This window comes from Salvelinus sp. IW2-2015, unplaced genomic scaffold (assembly GCF_002910315.2).
Source record: "Salvelinus sp. IW2-2015 unplaced genomic scaffold, ASM291031v2 Un_scaffold4136, whole genome shotgun sequence".
NCBI classification, from domain to species: domain Eukaryota; kingdom Metazoa; phylum Chordata; class Actinopteri; order Salmoniformes; family Salmonidae; genus Salvelinus; species Salvelinus sp. IW2-2015.
The window spans coordinates 54,523-59,522 of NW_019945408.1; positions in this window are offsets into that span (position 1 = coordinate 54,523).

Consider the following 5,000-nt stretch of genomic DNA (forward strand, 5'->3'; position numbering starts at 1 on the left):
GAGAAGTGGTCTGTGGTCACCACCTGCAGAACCACTCCTTTATTGGGGGTGTCTTGCTAATTGCCTATAATTTCCATCTTTTGTCTATTCCATTTGCACAACAGCATGTGAAATTTATTGTCAATCAGTGTTGCTTCCTAAGTGGACAGTTTGATTTCACAGAAGTGTGATTGACTTGGAGTTACATTGTGTTGTTTAAGTGTTCCCTTTATTTTTTTGAGCAGTGTATAATGATCTGGATTGATAGTTTTGACTTGTCTTTTATACATCAACATGTAGTTTATGTGGCCTGCTGTAATTAACCACTCTGGAAACTGTCTCTAGGCAACACTGGTGATGTCAATGCAGATCAGACATGTCACCGTGTTTAGATAGTAGATAATTGTGTGGGTTTTGGTTGGTAATCACCGTCTCTGTCTATATTGGATACGTCTTGTTTCTGTCAACTTCAACTAACAACTTTTAAAGCCTCCATTGATGTACAGTAGTAATGTACTGGAAGTTAATTTGGTAACACCCTACATAGCACTCTCCTTCTGTAGTTCCCTCTGGGGCAGTTGAGATCTTTGTCTCTGATTGCATTCCAAATGGAACCCTATTCCCTACATATAGTGCACTACTTTAGACCAGGGCTGGCACCCTATTCCCTACATATAGTGCACTACTTTAGATCAGGGCTGGCACCCTATTCCCTACATATAGTGCACTACTTTAGACCAGGGCTGGCACCCTATTCCCTACATATAGCGCACTACTTTTGACCAGGGCTGGCACCCTATTCCCTACATATAGCGCACTACTTTTGACCAGGGTTGGCACCCTATTCCCTACATATAGTGCACTACTTTTGATCAGGGCTGGCATCCTATTCCCTACATATAGTGCACTACTTTAGACCAGGGCTGGCACTGTATTCCCTACATATAATGCACTACTTTTGATAGAGCCCTATGGGTRATAGGGCACCAWTTTGGAATGTAGACTTGGTCTTAATTCATTACATTCAGCAACAAATCAGTTTGTCYCTCTAATCAAGAGCAGGAAGTAGTGATGTACTGTACGCTGGTTCTCCAGGAATGACATCTTTTCATCTTTTCCAGAACTTTCCTCTTCTCACCGTCCGTCTGTCGACCAGATTACTGGTGACATTTGTTGAGCTGAGTTTCCTTCTTCCACCTCTTACTTTTCCACCGAATTGTTGATTCAACTCAATTTAAAGAAGTGTGTCAGCCTTCAGCCCGCCTCACACGAATCCTCTAAGGCCACGTCCAAAACGGCACCCTGATTCCTGTGTATTGTACTACATTTGACGAGGACCAATGAGAAATAGCGCTCCATTTGGGATAAACCCCAGTCGCTCCTAGGGCCTACAGACATACCAGCATATTGGAAAAATATGGATGTAAGTTTTCTGCCTCTGAAGTCCCTCTCCTTCCTCCATCCCTCCTACTCCCTATGTGCTCAGTTTAGAAGGCATTAGCTCACTAACCAGGCATTTCAGTAGAAGCACATTTGAAAACAACAAACGGCATGTCAACCGGCATGAGGTAACAAGCCCGATCTGGTTCTGCTGTGTTTATTTAACCCGTCTGTTTGGTATAGGAGTGGAGCGCTAGCTAGCTATACGGCTAGCTATACTGTACTGACAGAGAGGAGGGTTGGGTAAATTATTATTTAACCAGTCTGTTTGGTATAGGAGTGGAGCGCTAGCGGTTAGCAACGGCTAGCTACACTGTACTGACAGAGAGGAGGGTTGGGTAAATATTATTTACCCGTCTGTTTGGTATAGGAGTGGAGCGCTAGGTTAGCAAACGGCTAGCACACTGTACTGACAGAGAGGAGGGTTGGTAATTATTATAACACAGTCTGTTTGGTATAGGTAGTGGAGCGCTAGGTTAGCAAACGGCTAGCTACACTGTACTGACAGAGAGGAGGGTGGTTGGCGGTAATATATTATTAACCAGTCTGTTTGGTTAGGAGTGGAAGCGCTAGGCTAGCTATACGGCTAGCTATACTGACTGACAAGAGGAGAGGGTTGGTAATATTTATTTAACCAGTCGGTGGTTTGGATAGGAGTGGAGCGCTAGGTTAGCAAACGGCTAGCTACACTGTACTGACAGAGAGGAGGTTGGGTAATATATTATTTACCAGTCTGTTTGGTATAGAGTGGAGCGCTAGGCTAGCTTATACGGCTAGCTATACTGTACTGACAGAGAGGAGGGTTGGGTAATATATTATTTAACCAGTCTGTTTGGAATAGGAGCAAGCGCTAGGCTAGCTATATGGCTAAGCTATACTGTACTGACAGAGAGGAGGGTTAGTCATTGATTATTTAGCCAGTCTGTTTGGTATAGGAGCAGAGCACTAGGCTAGCTTATATGGCTAGCTACGCTGTACTGACAGAGAGGAGGGTTAAGTAATATATTATTAACCAGTCTGTTTGTATAGGAAGTAGGCGCTTAGGCTATCACGAGCACAGAATCGTTTCACTCAAATTGAGTTTCTGTATTGATTTTTTTTTTATAACTAACCTCTGAACAAACATCAACAATGTGGGAGCCTGTTGACCTGGCTGAAAAATAAGTAGTTGCTTTGGCCAGTGTAGCTTAAGGGTCAGCAGGAAATGTACTTTTACGGCTTGATTTCTGCTAATGCTGTTCTAGCAAGTCTGCCCTTAACTTTACATCAGTCAGACCAAGGCTGCTACTTCACAAATCAGCCAGACCAAGGCTGCTACTTCACAATCAGCCAGACCAAGGCTGCTACTTTTACAATCAGCCAACCAAGGCTTCTACTCACAATCAGCCAGACCAAGGCTGTACTTCACAATCAGCCAATCAGCCAGACCAAGGCTGCTACTTCACAATCAGTCAGACCAAGGCTGCTACTTCACAATCAGCCAGACCAAGGCTGCTACTTCACAATCAGCCAGACCGAGGCTTCTACCATTCACAATCAGCCAGACCAAGGCTGCTACTGTCACAATCAGCCAGACCGAGGCTGCTACTTCACAAATCAGCCAGACCGAGGCTGCTACTTCACAATCAGCCAGACAAGGGCTGCTACTTCACAATCAGCCAGACCAAGGCTGCCTACTTCACAATCAGCAGACCAAGGTCGCTACTCCACATAGCGACCAGGCTGCACTTCCATCACCAGACCAAGGCTGCACTCAGCAATCAGCCAGACAGGCTGCTACTTCAGCAACATCAGACAAGGCTGTACTTCACAATCAGCCAGACCAGGCTGCTACTTCACAATCAGCCAGACCAAGGCTGCTACTTCACAATCAGCCAGACCGAGGCTGCTACTTTCACAATCAGCCAGACCGAGGCTGCTACTTCACAATCAGTCAGACCGAGGCTTGCTACTTCACAAACAGCCAGACCGAGGCTGCTACTTCACAATCAGCCAGACCCAAAGCTGCTACTTCACAATCAGCCAGCCAAGGCTGCTACTTCACAATCAGCCTGACCAAGGCTGCTAGTCTTCACAATCAGCCAGACCAAAGGGGCTGCTACTTCACATAATCAGCCAGACCGAGGTGTGCTACTTTCACAATCAGCCAGACCAAGGGTGCCTACTTCACAATCAGCCAGACCAAGGCTAGCTACTTCACAATCAGTCAGACCTAAGGCTGCTACTTCACAATCAGTCAGATCCAAGTGCTGCTTCCTCACAAGCTGCACCCTAGACCAAGCTGCTACTTCACAATCAGTCAGACCAAGGCTGCTACTTCACAATCAGCCAGACCAAGGCTGCTACTTCCAAAATCAGCCAGACCAAGGCTGCTACTTCACAATCAGCCAGACGCCGAGGCTGCTACTTCACAATCAGCCAGACCGAGGCTGCTACATTACACAATCAGTCAGACCGAGGCTGCTACTTCACAATCAGCCAGACCGAGGCTGCTACTCACACAGCCAGACCAAGGCTGCTACTTCACAATCAGCCAGACCGAGGCTGCTCAACTTCAAATCAAGCCAGACCGAGGGCTGCTACTCACAATCAGCCAGACCAAGGCTGCTACTTCATAACATCAGCCAGACCAAGGCGCTACTTCACAATCAGCCTGACCAAGGCTGCTACTTCACAATCAGCCCAGAGCCAAGGCGCTACCTCTCAATCAGCCAATCAGCCAGACCAAGGCTGCTACCTCACAATCAACCATCAGCCAGCCAAGGCTGCTACTTCACAATTGAAACGTATCCTCACTTAATCCAATCACTTAGATTTAACGTTTGTTTAAGATATCGAGTCTATGTTACTATTGTTACAGGATGCGAACAGGTGACTACAATGGATTAAAGTTGAGCAAAAATAAATCAATCGCTGATTTTTTGTTGATGAGTGCTCCAATTAGTTTTTACTTCAAATTAGTTATAACATTTTTTTTTATTGGTAAGACATTTTCATGATTTCGTCATTGTTGTTGAGCACCCCTCCTTTCCTTAGTTTGCTGAAGCGTGAGGACCACCTGAACCAATATCATCTTAAACACTGATATATGTGACCACATTGCTGGTGATCTAATGGGTGCACACAAGATCACAGTTGCAATGAGTGATGGCAGGAGTGAGATGGAGAAAGAAAGAAGGAGAGGACATACAGAAAGGAGAGACACACACAGAGAAAGACACATAGAGTGAGAGAGAGGGAGTGAAAGAGAGAGAGAGAGGGTGAGTGTGAGAGAGAGAGAGCGAGTGAAAGAGGGAGTGAGTGAGTGAGCTGAGAGAGAAGAGAGAGAGAGTGTGATGTGGTGAGAGAGAGAGAGAGAGCGAGCAAGTGAGAGAGAGTGGAGAGAGAAAAGTGAAAAGAGAGTAAAAGAGAGAGAGAGCGAGTTAAAGAGACAGTAAAAGAGAGGATAGAGAGTCCCGAGAGAGTGGTTAAAGAGAGAGTGAGCAGAAGAGTGAATGAAAGAGTGCAGAGAGAAGAGTGAATGAAAGAGAGAGAGAGCGAGTGAAAGAGAAGAGAGAGAGGAGGAAGGAGAGAAGAGTGAA